This window comes from Pistacia vera, unplaced genomic scaffold (assembly GCF_008641045.1).
Source record: "Pistacia vera cultivar Batoury unplaced genomic scaffold, PisVer_v2 Contig133, whole genome shotgun sequence".
In the NCBI taxonomy this organism is placed as follows: Eukaryota; Viridiplantae; Streptophyta; class Magnoliopsida; order Sapindales; family Anacardiaceae; genus Pistacia; species Pistacia vera.
This window is the reverse complement of record NW_022195391.1, coordinates 102,457-128,359: the sequence shown is the minus strand read 5'-3', so window position 1 is coordinate 128,359 and position 25,903 is coordinate 102,457. Positions and strand designations below refer to the sequence as shown.

At 35.8% G+C, this 25,903-nt stretch overlaps 1 pseudogene; it reads right to left on the bottom strand.

The window, feature by feature from the left end:
• Nucleotides 1-729: 729 nt before the first annotated feature.
• On the bottom strand, nt 730-25,118 carry LOC116122276 (annotated as a pseudogene).
• Between the last annotated feature and the right edge of the window lie 785 nt (nt 25,119-25,903).

Below are 25,903 nucleotides of genomic sequence, written 5' to 3'. Positions count from 1 at the left end.
TTTAAATATTGTTAGTCCGTTTATATTACTAAAAAAGATATTTTTTATTAAGAATTTGAGCGAAAAAAAAAAAAAAAAAAAAAAAAAACACATATATAATGTTCTTTTTCTCTTTAATCTAATAAAAGTTTAATTTATTGCCCAAGATTACTTTCTAAGCTAATTAAATGTATGACCTGTTTCTTGGACCAACCTATGACCGAACAAAATGGGTTCGTCACTCTTCTCTTTTTCACATACACCGGGAGAAAAGGTTTCGATAGCAAGCTCTCCCGGCCGAAGAGCCTCCAGGACAAGGGGGCGCGGTCAAACATCCACTCTCGAGATTCATAATCAATCGATCTCCGCGTCTGCCAGTTCGCAAGTAGAACTCACTCTACCGAGGGGCAACAAGGAAAGGCTGGAACTATTCTGCCAAAAACAAGGGACCTACTTATATCCTAGGAGTTAGCAGGTATTATAGAGTCCCCCTCTATCTGTCTCTCCGAGTTTCTACTACGTTTCTACTACTAAGTAGCACTTCGCTATTCAACATAGAACGATTCGATCAAGCTGAAAAAGCCTATAAGTACCCCCTTTGACACCAGATTCCGACATAATTAGAAAACTAGAAAGTCACCTGAGCTGAAAAGGTTGAGATATAATTTGTTTACGTAAAATTATATATAATTAATATGCATTTGCAAAAACTAAGGTGTAATTAATTAATAATTGTTACATCCTTTTTTTTTTTTTTTGGGTAATGCCGATCCTCGCAAGGGCAATGCAAGCTATGAGTGGGTAAACCAGGAGCATTATGAAGCAACCAGCGAGATTACTTGGCCATAATGTCCGACTTTCTTTATGGTTGGTTGCTCACCAATGGGGGAAAATTCATCGGAATTTCCACATGGTATGTGTCACTTGGCTTGAATTGAGACCCCAACAAAAATTTGTATGTATAGTTACCAATAGAGGTATTTAAACCACGCAACAAAAGAAGGGACGTTTCAAAAAGCAATTAGGAGGACAATCAAGGTATGGAAAAAACAATTAGGTAAATTCTTGACATGAAGTATGATGAGTACATGCCTGAAGATTGTTCCTTTTCAAGCATTTTTCGTTCCTCTGGCAACACTCCAGCAAACTCCTGCTGCTGCCGTTCCAAAAAAGAGCATTTTTCTGTTGGGCAAAAATCTCCTGACATCTGCCTAAAAAGTGCAGCTCCAGAAAAATATGCATTCTTCCCACAATCTCCAGAACCAGACTTCCCTACAAGCACACAAAAATGCAGGATTCAGCTGCTGAAACTCCAACAAGCCCCAACATCACTCCCAACAAACACAACACTGCAGAAACAACACAACGAGTCAACGACTACAGAAAAAAAAAAAAACAAACAGATATGCATAAACTGCAAAAAATGCAGCACACTCCCAGAACCTTCTAGCAACGGAAAACTAGCAATTTGACAAAAATTATAACAAAATGCTCTTTCACAATCCATAACAAGTTTAAAAGGTATAACCAAACCAAGCTACAATGTCCAATCCAAAACAATGTAAAAGAACCAAGAACCAAGACCCTTGGACAGGCCCAAGGGACAAAGCTACACAAAAAGAATCAAGAGCAAAAAAGAATATACAACCTTTATACACAACAATATAACAACGTAAAGAACTGCTATACTCCAGACCCTAGGAAATTGTCCATAAAACAGCAGCTCTACACATCCAGCAAAAAACGCTCTTGGGAACATCTCAAAAATTCAGCTTCTAGCACCTGACCCAAACTGTAGATGAAAAAAAAAACAGCACACTGCTGTACAAGTTGCAAAGAAGTCGCAAACAAGATCAAACTACAAAACTAGAGCACTGCAGAAACATGAAATCTGCATAACTTGCAAACAAAAAAAAGCAGCACTCTCCCATAAACGGCAAAAACTACAACCCGAAATCCCACATGATTGGGTTGCAATTATATAACAAAAGTCGTGTTATTTATCATTAAATAGAATAAAAATAAGAAAATAGTCAACAAAATTGATAATTATTAATTTTTTATCTTCAACATTTTTCATCACTTTACAAACAATTTGTTCAACCTTTCATTGTTTTCTTTTTAATGCAAGGCAACCTTTGTTGCAAACAGCCCGTGGTGTCACGCACCCTCCCAGGTATCCCCATCCCATCGGAGGAGACTTAGGATTCTAAGAGGAGGGTGAATATTTTGAAAACATTTCATAAAAACAAATCCGTTTATAGACATAAATGAAAAGTAGAACAGCTGAATGAATCAAGTGAAAGTTCTGATAGCGGAAGTACATAAAATTAATGTTCTGAAAACAGGGGTTACAAAATCCGAATACAAAAAACATAGTATCAGAGTGCACTACAATTTTACAAATATGTTGATGATCATGTGTAAATGGCCAACATAGAGCGTAGAGTATGCTCTGCATGAACTCGGTCTACAATCTGGGGGGTGGGAAAGAAAAACATAAAACAGTGTGCTTGGAAGCCCATGAGTGGATAATACATTTTATATGAAAATAGTTTTTCACTTTGAAAACACGCAATTAAACATCTGTTTGCATGTCATATAACACCATAACCACTCACAAGACAAGCAATAATCACCATATGATATTTTCGGATGTTATGGAACCACATACCAAGGTTATATAAACCCAAAACAATCACCACCACCATACCAGTACTCAGGGACCTAAGTCATACTCACGTGTTGGTCCAAAATACAGACAAGTAGCTACACCACCCACAGTTTACCCTCGGGGTGGTATCATCCATAGTCTACCCTCGGGATGGTATAATCATCACTAGATAACCATGCTTGACTTACAATCTACGCTTGGGGCGTTATGATATGGTATCAAATATAATCCCACCCATAGTCTATTCTTAGGGTGTCAAAATCCCACATCGGCCAATAATTGCCTGGTGTAATCCTGCTTGGAGCTCATCATGCGTCCGTTCTGTCCCACTAGGATATCACAATCGTTTGGTAGGATAGACAATCTTAATGCACGCATGAGGATAAATAGAAAAGGCCAGTTGATGTTTGGAGGGGAATGGGTACTATAAAGGCGGTCTCCAATCCCATGAATAAAACACATCATCACAAAATGCATCCGAACGCCCAACACATCATGAATTATGCATTTTTGTATGCAGATATATATAAGTAATAATATCATAAAATACTTGCTCTCATTTGAAGCCGCATGCAAAAACATGCGTGCCTTGAAACATCATAACCAATAATTATGTAGAATCACCATTTACCCCTATATTATTCATCCATTTTAATATAGTCCCAACTTTTAAATTATTACAGTCAACCCCTGAACCTTTGGACTCTTTGAAACCCCTATACTTTTAAATGTTCCAAGCTAAACCCCTGCATAATCTAAATCCTTACAAAAACCCCCTGCCTGTGCTTCAGTACTTGCAGAAATGACAATCTGCCCCTGCAATCCACACCTTCTCCTATTATTCTCCCCACCAATATCAATCAAACACAGTACCCAAAACAAGGTAACAAGGGCCTCATCAATATTAACAACCCAGTCCACTGAAAATAAAAAATTCCAGGTAATATAAAACCCAATTACTTAATATGCCAACCCACCAAACAATTTAATCTGGGCCTCATGCCCAGCAAAGCAAATCAAGCCCACCAATTACTTATAAAAATCCAATACTCCAAACACATGACATGACTAGGCAATATCTTCAACTCCTTAATGAGCCAGCCCACCAATTAATAAAGGCCAACAGCCCAAACAATACTGAGCCTTAAGAACAATAATAAGCCGGCCCACTACAACAATTAAATCCCAAACCAATTTAATATATCTTCCACAAAATAAAAGCCAACCCCATTTACCATTACTCACAACTTCTTGTATTTGGGCCGAATCCATCTCTTTTTATAAGGTCTTCTATACTTCAATTTCATCATACCAACCACACTAGTTACATATGGGCTTTAAACCTATGCCTACACAGCATGCAACATCTCCACTCAATCCCTTAATAAAACCCAATAAAACTTCAAGACCCAAATACAATATTCATCCATACCTAATACTATAACCCAACTACAATTCTTTCAAAACAATACAGCCGAAAGCTTGCAAACATGTAGCTTCACACCACCCAATTCCAACATCCTATATATTAATAAAACCTCACTTGCATAACTCAATACACCATCCAAATAATCGGATCTGCAAGTTTCCAGTTTAATTTCAAGTCAAGCCCAAAAGCTTATAAATTACGTATAAAATCCCAGCCACCTTTACTTGCATAATTTGGCAAAAATACAGTTCCAGAACCATGTAATTCCAGCCTCCAATTCGTGTTTTATGTTGAAATATTTTAATAAATTAAATGAAATAAGTGGAATTAAAGTGGTGATGAAAGTTGAGAATTTGAAAAATGAAAGGTTAGTGGATTATGGAGGAGGTTTTGAGAATTGGAAAGTGAAAAGGTGGAAAATAATGGTGGAATTCAATGTTTGTCTCACCTTGAGTAGTATAAAAAACCGTTATTCTTCTCATTTCAGACACACCAAAAGAAATTTCAATCTCTTATTTTCTCTCTAGTTTTAAGGTTTTCATTTGTTAGAGTTAAAACTTAATTCAGTTCGTTATAAAAGAGTTGGTGCTTCTCTTGCTATCTCTATGTTTTTGTATTCAGGGAAATAAGCGCTGCTCAAATCCTTGTGCACCTGAGTGAAGGAGGCGAATCTGTTTTAAGGAAACTGTGTATTACACAGGCCTCGACATTTATCCTAAGATATAGTCTTCGGATTTTTTTTTGTCATTCTGAAGGATTTCTTACACGTGACACTTGTTGGTATTAAATTTTATTGTATTGTCATTTTATTAATTGACATTTAATTCTATTATTTTTATATTCAATAGATTTATTATTTGCGGTTACTAATATAATAATTGATTATTTTATAACATTTTAATCACCAAAAATGCAAATAAAACTAGCTACCATTACATGTATATTTCGGCTGACATAAATTCATAAACACATGAATCCAAGCCAAATTGCATGCATCATAAACCCATTTTTAAGCTTCTAATCAAAGTAATCCCATTCAACATGAATTTATGATGCATGAATTTGAATTTTTTTTTTTTTTTTGCAAGATAAAAGTACTCCACTCACTCACCGGCAAACCATGCCCATTATTAGCCAAAATTTTCAGCCGACAACACCTCACAAGGCTTAACAAAACATTCAAATTTCATTCAGCATTTAGCCAGATGTAACCCATTTTAAGCTGCTAATCAAGTCCACTTATTAACTAGCCACAACCTTCCAATTCAATCTACACCATTTAGTTATAAACCAATGAAATTAACCAATCCATACATCAATCAAACTCATTACACAATACCCTTAATATCTTTGTCACCAACACCACATGCATAAAAAAGAAATCATTTAAACATCTTATAACACAAATCATGCCACTCGGTTTTCAAAAATTTCTATGATGGTGCACTGCCATAAGTAAGCCGAATATACAACCCAAACTCCATTAAACCCGCAACTTATAATTCACATATCAATCAAGAAAAAGGTAAATAAAATACTCCCAACGTACTAACGCCAAGAACACTTGCATGTCTATACATAATTAAAATGCTCGTAAACCAAACACATCGTTTTATTAAAGGAAGGCAGTATGCATCAACATCCGAATTCATCCAAACAGAATGTGAAGCTTTGAAAAACATGCAATTTATGCAATACTATTCCACTCACCTCCCATTTCCTAAAATTGAAGAAATGACAAGTGAACTAAACTAAATCCACATGCATGTCTTCCCCATGGTGAGAAATTGAACTATTTCTCCTTTAAAAGCTCTTGGGCGACACTTCCTCCTCTCTTCCTTCCCTTTTTCTCCTCTCTCCTCTCTCCTCTCTTCTTTCTCGGTCTTTCTCTTCTTCTGCGTTGGGGACGAACAGCCAATTTTATATCAAGCAATTTTCTGAAATTATGAAGTTGCTATGAAGTTCTCTTATTCTTACCATGACCCCACCACGTCAGCTTTTCTTTAAAGAGCCCCTTTTTCTTCCCTTTGTTACATGCAAACCCAACCGCTATCATTTATTTCGTTTTCACCACCAATAAAAATTTAACAACTTACATTTTAGCCCCCAAAATCCAACAAAATAACGTTAATAAAATCCTATAAAACACGGGGTATTACACATAGAGGAAGAATATATTCTTTGCCATGCCAGATGTGAGTGTGTAAAGGAGTAATGTATGCCTAGCATTACTCTTTTTATAACTATGATATTAACACGACATATGCCAAAATATGTATGACATAATTTAATACTAAAATAATGAATAACTAATGAATCTGTACACCAAATTCATAGCTTCTTCAAAAGAAATTCAGTTGATCGAAAAGCAATAAAAGCTATGGTTGGCGTCTACCTAAAAGCGCCATAACAAAAGTTTTAAAGATAAAACGAATTGAGACTATAGTTGAAAAACAGAGTATAAAGTTTTAGAGAAAGGAAAGTTTAAAGAGGGTGTTAAAATGAGAGAAATGAGAGAGAAGCTACAGAAGCATAATAGTTTTTGTCTGTAACTCTATTAAACAAAGTTTTGACTCATAACCGAAGAGGATATATATTTAAATTTTAAATATTGTAATATAGCAAATTTCATATTTAAAAATAATATGTGTGTGGTTTATATAATCATGATTTGAGTTTTTCTTTTTAAACATCTGTATATTTTTAATATATAGTTTATTATTAATAAGTTAGCTATTTTTTCAAAGGAATATGGTAGGGTGAATAACATCGCATAAAGGTGGGTCCATGGAGTTGAATTGAAGGTTAAATAACCATGCAAAATTTTGCGACAACTGAGGGGATTTTTGTTGAATTTGAGTGTAGAATCACTATACAAAATGGTCTACGGTAACATTGGACTATACTTTTCCTTAAGTTGATACTGTAGACTATCTATAGTAACACTTATTTAAGTGTTATAATAACAATTTTTATATAGTAACACTTTAACTTTTTATAATAAATTTTATATTTGATAACTTTTTTTTTTTTAAATGTTATAATATATATCTATAGTAGCATTCTTAAAGTGTTATAATAACCTAATAAATAGTAGTATTTTTATAATGTTACCGTATAATCAAAATACAATAACAATTTAAAGTATTACCATAAAACTAAAATTTACCGGGAAAGAAAATATAATTCCTACCAATGTTGATATGAGGTTTATTTTGTCTCATTTGTATTGTTTAGGGGTCCCATTATATTATTTGGGGTTTACTTTGTCACTTTTCATTCATGTAGGGACCAAATAATAAGTTTATGTTTACCCAATTATTAACTGGGAAATAACACCTAATACCCACCAATCCAAAATTTCACAAAATTTCCTAATACTCTTATTCTCTCATTTTCAACTCTTCTAGCCTACTCTCTCAGACAAAATACCCTAATCGCTTCACTAAAATTCTCATTCTCGGAAAAATGATTGAAATCGTTGGCTTCACCAATCTTTAGCTTAAAATCTCCAATACTCATAACGTATTGAACCCTAAATCAAAGCCCCCAGCCTTTAGAGGTAAATCAGTGAAGCACTCTTCCAATTCCTTAAAGATCAGTGGATTTTTTTTCACTTTGCTTCTTGGTTGGTTTTGTGTTAGGAATTTAGACAAGATACTGGAAGAAAGAACTAGAAAATGTAAAGCAGTTTTTTGGTTTTGTGTTTTGTTTTTTCATTGGAGAATTTTGTTTGATTTTATTTGAATTGATTGCAAGATTGAATGAAGGAATGGAAATCGATTCGTTTGCAGCTTAATTTGTTATCCTTATTTTGATATTTGATAACAATTTATTTTTCTTTTGTTATAATGAGTTTTGTGAGTGGAAGTTTCTTTTGATTGAAACGATTGATTTTTTTGTGAATGGAAGTTTCTTTGATTGAACTGATTGAGTTTTGTAAATGGAAGTTTCTTTTATTGAAATTAATTGAGTTATTTTATGGACAAGTTTCTTTTATTGAAATTAATTGAGTTTTATGGATGGAAATTTCTTTGATTAATTAGAGCTGGGCATTTGACCCAGCTCAAACCCGGTCCTTGAGAGGACCGACCTAGGAGGCCTGGTCCCAAACGGGACCAGGCTCAGGAGGAGGGCCCGGCGCCTCCACTGGACCCTCCTCCAAGGCCCGGGCCTGGGCCCAAAAAATTTGTATTTTTTTATGTAGTCCCCTGTCAAATTATTAAAACCCCCTGTTAATTTAAATAGATATAAATTACGAGGGCTAAAATGAAATTTTATAATTTTAAAAAAACGTCCAGGTCTAAAATTTTTATAAAATTTATAAATTTTACCCCTAAAAAATACTAAAAACCCCTATAAAATTTCGTTTTGCTCCCAAATATAAAAAATTAAGGGGGAAAAATGAAATTGTCCAAGGCCCATGGGACCGGTCTGGGGCCATGGGACCAGTCCCGACCAGGCCTACACTGGTCCGAGTCCTGTTTTCTCATGGGCCTGGGACCGGTCCCAGGCCATGAGTGACTGGTCCCTTTGGGACCAGTCCCAAACGGGCCCAGCCTGGGCCCGCAAGGGACCGGTCCCTTGCCCAGCTCTAATTAAATTTATTGACTTTTGAGATCATTTGAAACCCTAGAGAGGAGTTGTAAGGCTGGTGCATGGACAAATTGTTAAATTTAATATAGTTTTGATAGGTATTATCAGTTTATTGCGTTGGATTTATCATTGAATTTTATAGAGCATTAAGAATTAGTTATTTCATCAGGTGTGATGTGAGGAATTTATGCGTACTGAAAAATAGAAATAAAGCCAATTGTGTTTTGTTTAGCATGTTAAGCAGATTTTATAGTCAGTATTTTTAATGGGTGTAATGTTGAATGAATTTCAATTTTATTAAAAACAAAATAACTCTGCATTTTACTAAACATTTATAAGTTGTTTTAATTGTTTTCTTTTGCTAGTTAAAGGTTGTGATATTGAGGGCAAATGAGGGGTCGAAGCTATAGTTACAGTCCTTCACCACCAAGGCATTACAGTAGGAGGCATCACAACCCTAGCGCTAGGGGTCAATATGGAGGTCGTGGTAGGGACATGCCTATCAGTCTTTTTGTTCGGAACCTAAGACATGACTGCAGGTTTGTATCTGTGATTTGTCTTGGTACTTGCCAATCTTGGGATGTAGATATTGCCTTTTGGTGTATCTGTGATTCCGTATATAAGGATTTTTTAGTTGTATTTCTTTTGCTTGGTTCATTCAAATCTAAAAGTTGGTAGCTGAACTGGGTAGCTTGGCTGTATGGTTTCTTTCTCATATCATGTGTCTTTTTGTGTGTAAAGCCAAATTTGTTTTTTACTGCTTATATAAGTCAAACACATACAATTGTTAATTGACAAATGTAAGTTTAATATATTATCTTTTGTCCATCAAACTGGGAAGCTTATATAATTTGCAAGACTGAAGATCTACGTGGACCATTTGGGTAGTTTGGTCATCTGAAGGACATTTACTTGCCACGAGACTATTACATTGGGCAATTACGTCTGTTGTTGTGCCTATATAGTTTTCCTGTCTGTTAGTGAATGTAGTGCTTTAAATAAGAGTGTCAACTTGTCTGTGTCTCTCCCACCTTACTCGAGTGTTTGTGGTGGGATTGTTTCTTTATTATCTATAATTGGTTTATCAGAATTCGGTTGTCTTTATTTCAGATGGGGTCAATGTAGCTCATCAATGAAATGTTCTTTGAAAAATTTGTGTATCATTGTATATAATTTGTATTCTTAAAGTAACAACTGAAACAATTTTTAGATATGTTATAATAGATACATTAATAGTACTTTCAAAATGTTATGGAAAATAATTTTGTAACATTTACAAAATGCAATAAATACCTATCTACAACACTTTTTAAAAACTTTTGTAGCACTTTTAATATGTTATTAAGAACACTTTTATAGCATTTTAACCAATCTACAACATTGTAAAAATGTTATATATTTGTTATCTATAACATCTTAAGAATGTTACAAAAAACTAAATTATAACAAGTTAAGAATGTCACAAAAAAACTTAGTTATATGCAGTGTAACCTAAAATCATTCGTGACTACGAATAAGTGCTATAATATACTTAACAATATCATTTTATTACACTTATTGAAAGTTCATTTATGGATTTGATGGTGTTCTGTCTTCCATTGAAGCTTAAATTCAGCAGCTGCCAATTACAAAGGCTGATGTTATTGACGAAGTGTTAGATGTCAAGGAAATTCGATCTAGACGAGAAAACCCATATAAACGATTCTTGGTAAAGTGGCTTGGTAAACCAACAAGTGAAAGCACATGGATTTTTGATGAAGAGCCAAAACGAGTTGATCTAGCTGTATTTGAGGAATAAGTCAAGGCTTACTCGTTGGAACTGAGTTCTTTTCTAACCCGTGTTGGAGTTGTCGACTACTTCAGCATTAATGGGTAACGGAGACGCACTCGGGGGTCTCGCTGGACGAGAGAGGTGAGGCATATTTCAATAATATTGACTCAACTGGACGTAGCCCACATTGGGTGAACCAGGGTAAATCGCGCGTATAATTTCTTTGTTTACTGTTTGTTTTGTTTTACTATTATTATTTTGTTCCTGTTGCTTCTCTATTTCGTTCAACCCGAAGAGGATGATGTAGGAGCATCCAAGTTAAATTAGGAAAGGGTTTCAGTTTTAGTTAAACTAGGAAAGGATTTCAGTTATTTTCTTAGTTTTCTTTTTTATTTATGATTCTTATTTAATAAGAAATTGAGAATAGTTTTCAGTCTAGAATTAGGATTTGTTCTAACTAGTATAAATAGGACAATATAGTCAGTTTATTGTATCTTTTCTTTAATTCAGAATTTTAATTCAAAGGTTTTCTTTAAACCTAGTTATTTCTATCATTCCAACCACAATCACCCTATTCTAAGCCCTAATTGTTGAAGATCTAATTGCCCTACAACTCTTCCGCTACATCAAGTGGTATATAAGTACGACGAAATAATTAGTAATAACATTCAAAAAGTGTCATCATTGTCAATCTTTAGTAACACAACATGGTTATAAATGCTACCGTTTATTTATGGTAACATTTTTTGCATGTTACCGTAGGCCATTTTTGTTATAGTGAATATATTAAACATAACTAAGTGAAAATAAAAAACACCACTAAGGTTCAAGATTTGGTTTAGCTTTTATTTAAAATATTAATTACTTTGACTAACATAATGAGAAATTATATAGCTTAATAAAATATGTATTAAATAATGTAGTTTTTAGTTTCTTATAACAATATAATATTAACAAGACATATGCACCAAATGTGCACGACATAATTTAATACTAAAATTAATGAATACATCTAAAATTAAGACATGTACACGAAATTCAATGATGAAATCAAAGCAATTACCAAATAAAAAGTTGAATTGTATTCCTAAGTTACATTTGAGAACACAAAAGAAGCTAGAACAATTATAGCACCCGCAGATTTAGTATATCCTTGAATGTTGTTCAGGTTGCTTGTATATGTGATTTGTGAAGCCAAAGACAATTAGTAACTATCATGATTGACAATGCTAGATGAATAACCTGTTAAAATTACTTAATGATTCATAATATAAACTAAAATAAGAGAATATAAAGAAGTTACAACAATGCACCTGCACATTTAACATATCCCTGAATGTTCTTCAGGTTGCTTGTACCTGGAGTTTGTGGAGACAAACGCAATTTGTTACTGTCGTGATCGACAATGCTAGACGAAGGACCGTGAGAACATGTTTTCACCAAAATAGGTATTGCTTTTCCAGCTTCTTGGGAAGATTGATGGGTTACTTTGATGGTTTTCTTGCCGCATTTACAATTTTTCATGTTCTCCTGATAGTTTCAAAAACAAAAGATAAAAAAGTAAGACTCAATGAAGGCTTTTGGGAGTTTTAATTAGGTCATGAATTGTCTATACGTACTGTTTAGCCATTTTTCATTCTGCAGAAGTTTTGCTTTCCAAATTCAGTTTATTTAATGAATGCGTCTGTACGATCTAACATATATATATCCCTCTTTGTGTTATCATTTAATTAAGGCTATATAATCTCACATCTAGCTCACTCTTGAAGTTAATTAATTGAAATATTCGAGATATCGTCCAAATTATATTCCACTATAATACAAATTATCTTGAATTTAACATACGATACAAGACTATTAATTTTGTCCCCATTACCACAAATGAATTGGAGCCTTTTCTTTCTAATATTTCTATTTTGTTTTCCTTCTCTTTCATTTGGAAGAGTTATTGTTTTTTTTTTTTTTTTTTTTTAATGACTGGGGTCTTTCAGGCCAGTTTACACACATCTCAACTAATCTCCTGGGCCCATTGAACACCTTACAAGCCCAATATTCTAAGGTAAGCCACAAATGTGGCAAGTGACCCCAAGGTGGTTTGAACCTAGGAAGTAAGAGCAAACCTTCTTAACCGTCAAGCAGGGCCAACTCAAGAACATGTGTGACCGTAGGCAAGAGTTACTTTGGGGGTCTTCTAATAATATAAACATATATTAAAAAAAATTATTTCAACATTATTTTTCTTGCTTTTTGAGATGCAAAATCACTAGGAAAGGTGGACGACGACCAATGGGCTAGAAATGAATGATTTCTAATGCCAGGATTGATCGGAAAAGACTTGAAAAATTGCAGCCCAAAAGGTATCGATAGCCGACAATTGGTAGAGTAAACGGATGAGGTATGATAGGGGTTTTAGTGAGAGGGCTGAGGGGAGGAAAATAGTGGTGTCGAGGAAGGCTAACAATGTCAGGTACTTGTCGAAAAGGCCATAAATGGTTGTCGCGCGCGATGGAGTTGGGTTGCGAGATTCGTAAAAAATAGGCCAAATTGAGGGCTGTCAAGGCTAGGAAAACACTTGGGAAATGATAAAGTAATGATTTCGATCGATTTTGGTGAGAAAATCGACCGAAATCAGCTCTAAACGGTCAGTAGCGAAAGAGGGGTGGCAATGATTTATGTGAATGTCGAATTTTGAGATTGAATTGGGGGCGAGCAATTGAGACATGTAGATGACCATTTTAGCCTTTCATTGTTATTAGAAATTTAATGTGTTAATTTAGGAGTGTAAATTGGAATATATGAAACTAGAGGTACAAACTTGCTATTTCATCAAACTTTAGGTGGGAATATATGTAAAAAATTTAAAATAAATTTGAGTCTTTTTGGATTTTTTTTTTTTTGGGCCCCTTGGGCCGACCTGGATAAGAAATTATACACTATTTTCATTTTTGTAATATATTCTAAAAAAAATTTACAAAAAAATTGGGCCATTTTTTACCCTATTTTTGGGAGGCCCTAGGTAGGTGCCTCACCTACCTACCCCTTGAGCCGGCTTTGCCGTCAGGCCAACCCCTTGGGGTTGTTTAGGTATTTTATATGCAAATCTTCCTAATCCTAACTCCCATTTAATTTTTTACTTTTCTGAATACTACAAGAGGCTGTTGATGGCAAACTCCCTTGTAATACTATTTGCATCAATCACTTGAAATAGACATCTTTAATTAACATATATATAATTCCTTTTAGGAAAAAAAAAAAATTAGGAAGAACAAGCACCACATTATCTATATGTGGCTGGAAGATAAAATTACTCCATCAAGAGAATTGAGCCTCACAAAACACAATAGTTAGGTGTTATATATATATCTTTGTAATCATATTTGCAAGGTAGGTATATATTTGAAGTGCCCTGTCAGGTAAAATTAATTGAGTCTATCAATGACCACATAATATATGTTGTTGATGTTGTGATTTGCACCAATGAGAAATATGTAGGATCCTTGGTGGAGCCTATGTTGGAGTTTGTAAAAACTCATGATTTTGATGCTAAAATTTTAAAGTGGATGAATAATAAATCAAACAATAACACAAGGAAAAAAAAATTAAAGTGGTTTGGATGTTCAATGCAAATCCTACGTTGTTGTGCACAAATACGGCTTACAAAATATGAATGAAATTTGATCCCTAATTTGAGTAAAAAGTATACTCATATATTATTACAATTACAAACTTGTAAATAAAGTTAACCTAAAACAATGACAAGTGACGTGAATTTATGCTACAGTAATTTACCGCACGACATATGTGAATGAGAAAATTAGAAAAGAAAATTCTGGGAGTTTATTATCTTGTTATTTCATAAGACTTATAATGCCCCTATAAGAGATTACATTGAATTTGTACTGATAAACTCAGGTAAGCTTAAGCTTGTAAAATAACACAGACTAATACTAATTACCTGATCACTTGTCAATAACGAAATTAACAGAAATTAAGCTTTGCTTGACAAGTTACAGCTCACATGATTTAACAAAATATACAGTTATACGAAAATAGAGTTCCTTCACTAATTACTAAAGTTGTATCATGAATGATGCTGCCCTTTATCATCATCACTATTGGACGATATGTGGTAGACTGATCGTTTAAATAAAATATAAGACTATCTTTTCACTTATATATAGTTATCGTAGAAATTTTATTGTATTCGCTCACTAAAATGAACAATAGCATGATGGACGATCTGAGTACGAGAGCGGATTGCTGATCCATTATCACAGCACTAACAGCAAACCCTAGGCCTTGTGATAGTAGAACGCTATACAAAAAGGCAAACAAAGTGTGTCAGAAATTCTCGATCGTGGGTTTGAGACCTACCATCCGATACGTTATGGCGACAAAAATGGTGGGAAGGAAAAGTTTTATGTAGAGCTGGTCAAGGACTAGTCCCAAATGGGACTAGTCGCTCATGGGCTTGAGATCGATCCCAGGCCCATGAGCAATTTTAGGACCTGGACCAGTCCTATGGGCCTGAAAATTTTCTTTTTCCCCCCTGATCTTTTTTTATATTTTAGGGGTGAAACAAAATTTTATAGGGGGTTTTTAGTATTTTTCAAGGGTAAAATTTATAAATTTTTCAGGGCCTGGAAAATTTGTTTTTTTATAAATTTTGTAAAATTTTTTTTTTTTAACCCCTATAATTTATGTTTCTTTCAAAATTTATAGGGGTTTTATATAATTGTACAAGGGACTAAAACAAAAATATATAAAAAAATTTGACGGCCCAATGGAGGGACTGAGCCCTCCTCCTTAGGCCTGGTCTCAAAATGATCTCGTTTTGGGACCAGGCCTCCTAGGACCGGGTTTTTGGGCTGGGTTTTTGGACCCAGTCCCAAATGCCCACCTCTAGTTGTATAGGAAGGTCACCAGGGATTTTCAACATGAAGTATGCTGACAGCCTGCACATGCCTGAAGATCATTCCTTTTTTAGCATCACCCGCTTCGGAGGGAAGGCGGCAAAGCTTGAAATAGAGTTTAGAAACCCTAATATTCAAAGTAAAAATAAAGAAGCCCCGTTTGCATTTTTCGCCAATCAAAATTAATCATATACCAACTATTTTTAATTAATTTATCAACTTCCATTTCCATGGTAATGTATTTATCCTGATCCTGTAGGTGAGAAACATTAGACTTCCACCATAGCACACCCGTGAGGAAAGATGCAATGATCACTTGGATGACCGCAGAATGAATTGTCCATTCTTTCCTTGACTTCTCTACTAAGCAACACACGGTACTGTTGCCACCATATTGTTGGCCACTCACCACGGTACTTGACATAGAACGTCTGGCGAATGAATTCATGGAGCGGGTTGAACGTCAGAAGTCCATGCGTAAAGCCCAAAGGGCCGAAATGAGCATGCCCCATTCAAATGACCATAACTTTTGATCCAGGAAAAGTAAAGGAGCCTGTATGATACCGTATTTCGAGCCCGTCAAAATAGAAATTGCTTTAGCTAGTTGGAGGTCATTTTCAAGGTCAAAATCCACTATTTTTGCATGTTTCGGGGCTATTTTAGTTAATTGTGCGTTTTTTCCTATTTTATTTCAGATTTTCTTGTTTTAATTGATTTAGTTTTTGTTTCCTGTTGTTATTAGGAGTCTTATTAGGGTTGGTTGTCACCCTATATAAACCTATTTTTTGTTTTGGAGAGAATTCAATAAATTATTCAGATTTGACTTTTTTATTTTGAGCTTTAAGTTTCTGGATTGAGACTTGTGTTATCAGTTCTAAAGGCATAATCGAGTGCTAGCCTTGTTTTATCATGCTACTTGCGGCGTCAATTGGCATCAGAGCAGGCAAAGTTCGTCTGATCTAATGGCTGGTGATGAAGTTGTAGGTGGCGATGGTTCTCATGACAAAGATCAGGCAGCTGAGACCTCGCAAGGGGTGGCATTGAGTGCTTTGGAGCAACGAATCGATCTCATATTCCAGCATTTGGAATGAGGGTTTGAAGAAATTGCAGATCGACTTGATGCTTTGAGCATAGATTCCAAAGAAATAGGAATGACGAAAGGCAACGTACCGGAGATGATGTCGCTCACGAACAGCCTATTGGCAGACCTGTTTTTGCAAATAGCTAGTTTACATGAAAGAGTCAGACGAAGAAGAAGATTATTATGGAGAGCCTGAACGGAACGTTGGGTATGGCAGAAATTAGTATGGTGACAGAGAATCTAACGGGTTCAAATTAAAGGTAGATATTCCTTGCTTTAATGGTAATTTAAATATTGAAGATTTTTTGGATTTGATGGCAAAAGTAGATAGGTTTTTTGAATATATGGAGATTCTAGAGGGGAGATGGGTGAAACTGGTCGCATGTAGATTGAAGGGATGAGCTTCTGCTTGGTGGGAAAAATTACAGGCCAGAAGATTTTGTGAGGGAAGATCACCAGTTAGAACATGGTATAGAATGAAACAATTGTTACAAAGGGATTTTGTTCCTCTTGATTATGAACAGATCTTGTTCCAGCAGTACCAAAGATGTCATTAAGGACAAAAATCTGTGCATGAATATACCGCAAAGTTTATGAAGTTGGCAGAAAGGAATGACTTGAGAGAGACTGAAGGCCAGCAAGTTGCAAGATATTTGGAAGGTTTGAAAGCAGTTATCAAAGACAAAATAGGGGTGCAAGTAATGCGGAATTTAGCAGAAGCACAAAACTTTGCATAAAAGGCTGAACTGTTGTTGCAAGAGAAGGGTAGATCAGACTATTCGCATAAGAATTACAATGGGGAGAATTATAGAACAGACAGTGAAAAGAATAAGGCAAGTCAGGATGTTCCTACACGCAATGATCAGTTTAAAGAGGAAAAGGCGGTTAGAAAACAGAAGATTATAGATACAAAAAAAGGGCAAAAAACTACTAATCCCTATGCAAAACCGACCCCTGGGAAGTGTTTTAAATGTAACCAACCTAGTCATAGATCCAACGTCTGTCCCCTCAGAAAAGCAGTCCATGTTGTGGAACGAGGAGAAGAGGATGATGAAGTTTATTGTGGTCCAGATAGGGATGATGACGAGTATGAGGATGATGAAGATGATGGCCAGAACTATGTGATGAGAAGACTAATGCTGACACCAAAACAAGAGGACAACACCCAATGACCTCAATTATTCTGAACCAGGTGCACTATCACTAACCTTTTATTTGATGTGATTATTGACAATGGTAGTTGTGAAAACATTATTAGCAGAGATGTCGTTGAGAATTGGGTCTGAAAATTGAGAAGCACCCCAACACATACACTATCAGGTAGATTAAGGCAACAGAGAAACTTCAAGTAACAGAGCGGTGCAAGGTTCCTTTTTCCATTAGACAATACAAAGATGAGGTATATTTTGATGTTGTAGATATGGATGTTTGTAATTTATTATTTGGCAAGTCATGGCAATTTGATGTGGCAGAACAACATGATGGGAGAGAAAATACCTATAAGTTGGAGAAAGATGGCGTCAAATTCACCTTGCTGCCAATGAAAAAGAGTTACAAAACCAAAGCTTCTAAAGTGGAGAGGCAGACCTTCTTTACTGTTAGGCATTCGGGGGTCAGAGTTAGAAGCTGCTTTCAAGGCATCAAGGGTGATGCATACACTGATTGTGAAGCAAATATTGATGACTGAAGAGGAGTTGAAGACAAAAGAGTACCCAGAAACAATCAACCCATTGTTAGAAGAATTTAGTGAAGTGATGTCGGAGGAATTACCTAATGGGTTACCACCTATGAGGGATATTCAGCACCATATTGATCTAATTTCTGGAGCTAGCTTGCCAAACCTACCTCATTATAGGATGAGTCCAAAGGAAAGCGAAATTCTGAAAGAAAAGGTGGAGGAATTACTGGCAAAAGGGCACATCCAAGAGAGCATGAGTCCATGTGCAGTTCCTGCCTTACTAATGCCAAAGAAAGATGGGAGTTGGAGGATGTGTGTGGATAGCAGGGCTATAAATAAAATTACTATAGGGTAAAAGTTTCCGATTCCTAGGCTGGATGACATGCTTGACAGGTTGCATAGGGTACAAGTGTTTACGAAGATTGATTTGAGAAGTGGATACCAGCAGGTTTGAATTAGACCTGGGGACGAGTGGAAAACAACTTTTAAGACAAATGAGGGCTTGTATGAGTGGCTTGTGATGTCATTTGGGTTATCGAAAGCACCAAGTACTTTTATGAGAGTAATGAATCGAGTATTAAAATCATTTATTGGGAAATTTGTAGTTGTTTATTTTAACGATATTCTGATTTATAGTCAAGCAGATGAAGGAACACATTCAACACTTGCGCGAGGTACTAACAGTTTTACAGAAAAACAAGCTGTACATGAACCTAAAGAAGTGCAGTTTTATGACAAAGAGGTTGTTGTTCCTAGGCTATATTGTTGGGGTAGATGGTATTCGAGTAGATGAAGAGAAGATTTAAGCAATTAGGGAGTGGCCTGCCCCAAAAACAGTAAAGGATATACAAAGTTTCCACGGGTTGGCGACCTTCTACGGGCGTTTTATCAGAAATTTCAGTAGTATTGCAGCACCTCTTATAGAATGTCTGAAGAAAAGGAAGTTCCAATGGAGTGAGGAGGCTGAAACTAGCTTTGCTATGTTAAAGGAGAAACTGTGCACTGCTCCTGTTTTAGCTTTGCCCAATTTTGAGGCCTTGTTTGAAGTTGAGTATGAGGCTAATGGTATGAGAATAGGAGCTATCCTTTCACAAAATAAGAGGCCGATAGCTTACTTCAGTGAGAAACTCAGCGATGCGAGGCGTAAATGGTCTACATATGATAAGCAGTTTTATTCTGTTGTGCATGCTTTGAAGACTTGGGAGCACTATTTAGTGGGGTGTGAGTTTGTTTTGTACTCTGACCATGAAGCATTGAAGTATTTAAATAGTCAGAAGCGAATTAGTAGAGACATGTATGCCAGGTAGACTCAGTTCTGCAAAAATTTCCTTTTAAGCTAAGGCACGAAGCAAGAATATAGAATAAAGTAACAGATGCATTGAGTAGACGCGTTCATTTATTGGTGACCATGAGACATGAAGTTGTGGGGTTTGAGACAGTGAAGGAATTATATGAAACAGATGAAGATTTTCAGAACATATGGGAATAGTGTATTACAAACCAATCTGCTGGAGATTTTCACATTCATGATGGGTTTCTCATGTGAGGCAACTAGCTTTGCATCCCTAAAGTTTCCTTGAGAGAGAAGCTTATTCGAGATTTACATGGTGGAGGTCTTGCTGGTCACCTCCGGCATGAGAAAACGCTTGCTACAGTTGGTGATCAATATTATTGGCCACACTTGATGAGACATGTGACAAAATTTGTGCAGTGATGTTACATATGCCAAACTGCCAAAGGGCAGTCCCAAAACACTGGTTTGTATATGCCTTTACCTGTTCCAGAAAATATTTGGGAGGATCTATCTATGGATTTTGTGCTTGGATTGCCTTGGACACAAAGGGGCGTAGATTCTGTTTTAATTGTGGTTGATAGGTTTTCCAAGATGGCGCACTTTAGTCCTTGTAAGAAGACATTAGACGCAAACGGAATAGCCAAATTGTTTTTCAAGGAGGTTGTCCGTCTGCATGGGGTGCCAAAATCAATTACTTCTAATCGAGACAGTAAATTCCTTGGCCATTTTTGGAGAACATTGTGGAGAAAGTTCGATTTGTCTCTGAATTATAACAATACAACTCATCCACAAACCGATGGCCAAACTAAAGTTGTGAACAGAACTCTTGGCAATTTGATTCGAAGTATTTGTGGCGATAAACCAAAACAGTGGGATGTAGCCTTATCACAAGCGGAATTTGCCCACAACAATGCTACTCATAGTGTAATACTCCGTATTCTCTTTGTGGGTTTTATTTAATTTTATTTATGTGAATCTAGGGGGTAATATGTAAGAATTAAAACTTTTTGGAGACGTTTTAGTAAGAAATAAGCATGGTGGGTTTATTAAATAGTTTTGCAAGAGCACTTGTGTGAAAATCCTTCAACAACATTATGAAATTGATTAAAGATGAGGGGTCTTATCAATATTGTGTCATGCAAGGGCACATGCGTAATTTTCCAGGGGTGAGACCGTGATAAAACATAATTTTATTTAAAGGATTTTGGGGTGCAAGATGTAAGAATCAAAGACTAAGGGATGCATGCATAATTGGCCATTGCAAGATGGATTAAAGGAATTTATTTTGGAGAATTAGCCCTCGGTTTTGGCACATTGTTTTGCAAATGATGGTTGTGAATTTTTATTAAATTGAGATGAGGAATGGGGGAGTGGAGAAAGAAATAGCCGAGAGAATAAAAGGGAAAAAAAAAGTGAGAGAGGAGAAGCTTGTTTTTACTCTTTTTCTCTTTCTCATTTCACATTCATTCTCCTATGTAAATTGAAAGAGAGAAAAATAATATTTGAGTTAAAATAGAGGAGGGCCGAGAGGTGCTTTGTAGGAGAAGAATTTTCAGAGAATTTTGGGGTAAAGGAATTAGTGCTACTCATGCATTTTCAATCCTTTATCGTTTTTAATCGATCTTTCATTTTCTCTTTGATTAGATCTTAATTCCTATAACAATTTTGAATCAAATAGGTGAAGAAGATAGGAGGACCGAGCACTTGAGTTAAAAGCAAAGGAGAAAGTGTGAGTGGAATATATATAAAAATGATTTTCAAACGTATTTCATTCCTTATTTTCCTGCGTTTGTGCATGTATACAAATTAATGATTAAATTAAAATTGTGAATGGTATATTGCATGTGCATTTCGGTTGCTGGAAAGGTGTATTAATGGTATAATTTTGTTTAATTGCATTGTAAGATGCAATTGCATGTGTGGGAAGTCAGCTAATTAACTGTTTGTGGAATGGGAATTTGCGTGTAATTAGTTTTTTTTTTTAAATTGAAATGCATGATTAATTTTGAATATGGCTGCTGGAAACTGGAACTATATATAATGCCCTGCTAGTATATTTATATTAGTTGGCGGTGTGCTTGGTAAGTGTCGAGTTGAGTTATTGCCAATTACTGGTTTTTGGGTGTGATACTTGTTTATTTTGAATCTTTGTCTTGTTGAGATAAATTGAAATGTGTTGGTGGTTGGTTAGTTCGGATGATTTTGCAGTAGATTGGGGTTTTGAAAATTTGATTTTTTTTCTTATGTTGCTTGTTGCATGTGTATGTATACGGTGTTCACATGGAATTAAAGGTTGCTGAATATTTCTTTTTTTATTAATGAAATGGTTTAATTATGCACTGGAGTAGAGGTGGAAGTAAAAAAAAAAAAATTATATTAAGAAGGTGTTAATATTGGGCAAATGAATTTTCATTAATAGGAATGGTTATAAAATTGTGTTTATGTAAATTTTAATCTTTCCTCTGGCTTATACGGAAATGCATGCTATGGTTGGTTAATTTGATTGGCTATTGGGCTCTTTCATTTGTTTACAATTGGGAGTATTTTATTTGTTTTGAAACAAATGGTGTAGAATGAATTGGAAGGTTGTGGGTTAATTGTCATGTTTAGAATTTTTGGGACCTTCGGCAATTGATGATAAATATAGGGTGTAAATAGAAATAGTACCCATCCCCCTCCAGACATCAGCTAGAATTTGATATTTATCCTCATGGGCGCATTGAGATGGTCTGTCCTCTGAACGATTGGGATATCCTACTAGGACAAGACGGACGCTTGACGAGCTTCGGGCGGGATTACACCAGGTGGTTATTGGCCGATGTGGGATTTTGGACACCCCGAGGGTAGGTCGTGGGCGAGATTATATTTGATATCATATCATGACACCCCAAGGGTAGACTGTGGGTCGAGCATGGTTATCCAGTGATGTTCGTACCATCCCGAGGGTAGACTACAGATGGTGCCACCTCGAGGTAGATTGCGGGTGGTGTAGCTTCATGTCTGAGTTAGGGACTGGTTCAGATAGTTATGAACTAGGCCCCTAAGTGCTAGTAGGGTGGTGATAATTGATTTATTTTATATGATAGTGGTATGTGATTTCATGGCATTCGAGAATAATATATATTGTTTGTTGCCTTATCATGTAAGTGCATTAGTGTTGTGTGGCATACAACTGGATTATTCATGCATGTTTTCAAAGTTAAAGTTATTTTCGTATCAAATATATTATCCGCTCACTGGGCTTCCTAGCTCACCGTTTTATGTTTTCTCCCCAGGATCGTAGATTGGGTTCGTGTGGAGCATACCTTACGCTTTAGGTTGGCCTTGACGCATGATGATCTGCATCTTTTACAAACTTTAGTGGACTCTGATACTACGTTTCTTTTGTAACTAGATTTCAGTTCCCTCTTTTAGAATAATTATTTGTGTATTTCCACCTTCTAAACCTTAAACATGCAAATGCACTACTTTTCACTTTCGTCTATAAACGGAATTGTTTTTATGAATATTTTTTTATAGAGAGTATTCACCTTCCTTTCGGGATCCTAAGTCTCCTGGAGTGCCCGGATCTGGTGGGATAAGGATACTCGGGAGGGGGCGTGATACATAGTGCCACTGGAAAGTCTCATTTTTCTATTGTGTACACCAAGCCCCAGCAAGATGCCCTCGACTTGATCAAGCTGCCAAAAGTTCCTAGTGTTAGTGTAGAGGCAGAAAGTATGGCTACTCAGTGGCAAGATGTTCAAGCAGAGGTGAAGCAGAAGTTAGAGCAAGCTAATGCCAAATACAAGAAAGCTGCAAACCAACATCGCAGAAAACAGATCTTTGAAGTTGGCGATCAGATTATGGTGTTTCTTCGAAAGGAAAGGTTCCCAGTAGGGGCGTATAATAAGCTGCAGCCTAAGAAGTATAGGCCTTACCAGATTTTGCAGAAGATCAATGACAATGCCTATGTTGTGGATCTGCTAGACACAATGGGAATTTCCAAAAGGTTTAACATGGCAGATATTTACCCATTTCACTCCTCTAAGAAACCCTTGTATGACTGACGTAGAACGTCTGACGGATGAATTCATAGAACGGGCTGAACGTCAGAAGTCTGTGCGTAAAGCCCAAAGGGCCTAAATTAGCATGCCCCATTCAAATGGCCATAACTTTTGATTTGGGAAGAGTTACGGAGCCTGTAAGATACCATTGGAAAGCTTATTTCAATAAATTATTCAGATTTGACCTTTTGATTTTAAGCTTTAAGTTTTTGGATTGAGACTTGTGTTATCAGTTCTAAAGGCGTAATCGAGTGCTAGCCTTGTTTTATCACACTACTCGCTGCGTCAGTACTACTCATCTTCTGATCTATCTTGAGAGTCATTCTCATTTTCTATTTGTTAGCGATAACATTGTTATATGAAGAAACCAGAGTTTCCTTCACCATGGCTTTCTCTTCTTGTGATTCATTACCAAATAATATACCGTTTGCAAGATCTAAAAGATAATCTGAATAATTAATCATAACCGATGGAAAATATTATCCGACGCTCACGAAATAATCCATAGCACTTGATGCTTCTCCAAAATACAAAATGTTGCCTTCTGATAGTAACATCACCTTATGAAACATATAAAATGGCCTAGTTGAAGGCTGATGTATAGTCATCAAAATTTTTCTTCCTTCATTCACTAACCTTCGCGATGTAGGCACAGTCTGTTGAGCCGATGTCGAGTCAAGACCTGAAATGGGTTCGTCCAGAAACAACAAACTAGGATTTATCAAAATTTCTTGCCCAATGCTAACCCTTTTTCTTTCTCCCCCTGAAATTCCCCTCAATAATGGGCCTTCTATAATACTATCCTTGCACTTAGTTAAACCAAGTTCAGTTGTTACAGCTTTTGCATGAGCAATTTTCTCTTCTTGAGTGAGAGTATTGGGTAATTGAAGAAGCGCGGTGTATATCAACGTTTCTATCACTGCCAAATTATTGAAACCGCAGCTAAACACACATAATAAAAGAAAACAAAAAAGTAAATAGGACACTTGATTTACCCTAGTTCATTTCGATTAAGGAACTACGTCCAGCATTCAAATAGAGAATTTTTACTAAGTTTTAGAACTCTGTAGCAATTACAATGAATAATGATGGCAGCTCACTCTCACTCCCTATTTTGATTACTTCAAGTTTTTCACTATTACATTATATATATAATAGAAAACCCTACCCCATTTGGGCTTACCCGAATCTAACCCCCAAATGCGTCTACATGCAAATTATGAACCATATCCAACACAAATGAGGGTAAACTACATCATCTTGTGTAACAAAACCGGTGATTCGCTTCATCAAGTTTGAAAAGGGCTTCCCATTGTAGGTTATGCTTCCATAATGTCGTCCTAGTGGACCTCCTAATGCAGTTAATAGAGTAGTTTTGTCGTTGCCTGAGGGACCTAACATATGGCTAACATTTCACCTGGTTTGACCATTCCAGTTATTCCATTTAGGATCACCTTTTCTTCTAACTTTATGTTCTTTTGGCTTGCCTTTGATTTGTTCATTTTGATCTTGTATATCACATCCTCAAACTGTATATGTAGATCAACAATTAAAACATAACATAGAGAATTTTTTTGTATATCATGAAGGTGGCCTCTACTTCTACTTGATCTTCTTTCTTCCTTATAGCTTCCATGTCCATAACCAATTCCTCCATGGCTAGCTATTCCAATCACCACCCCTACCAAAACACTAATATCAATTAAATGTTCTTAACCCCAAGGGATTTGCCTAGTGGTCAAAAAGATTTGTTCTCTTTATTGACTTCATGGGTTCAAACCACCTTGAGACTATTTACTACATTTGTGGCTTATCTGTAACATTGAGCTTGTAGAGTGTTCAATGAATCCTGAGATGCGCAAAAGCTGACCCAAACACCCTGATTATCCAAAAAAAAAAAAAAAAATTAAATGTTCTTGATATGGGATGTACATTGCTTATACATAATATATATAGTAATCACTTGAAATTCTGGTAATATTAATTGGACCTAGCTATCGTGGCCACAAACCAATAGTAATCGCTTTCTCTTTTTATTTTTATGTCTCTTTAAATTCAGGTTGAATTCACAATAGACGAATGTAGTCGCTAATTATATTCATGCACATGCTCCTAATCAATCCTGTAACTTTCACCTTCTATACTAGATATTGATAAGCTTCATATCAAACATGACAATAAGTTTCATAAAGCAATCAAACAGAAGAACTAGATGTGTTTGGTGAAAACTAAGCAAAGTCTAATACAAATGCCCAACCCTGCCTATACAGTGGCGCTTCTTGTAGCATTGTGGGTTTAGAACAGACTGAATGTCTCTATCTATCTATTAAGCAATCCCATTCTTATCATTTTTTTTCTTTTTTTAGCGTCATTTTAGCTGCTTAAGGAACTCAAATTTATGTCTTTTTAAATATTTTTTATACCAAAAATATCACTTGTACT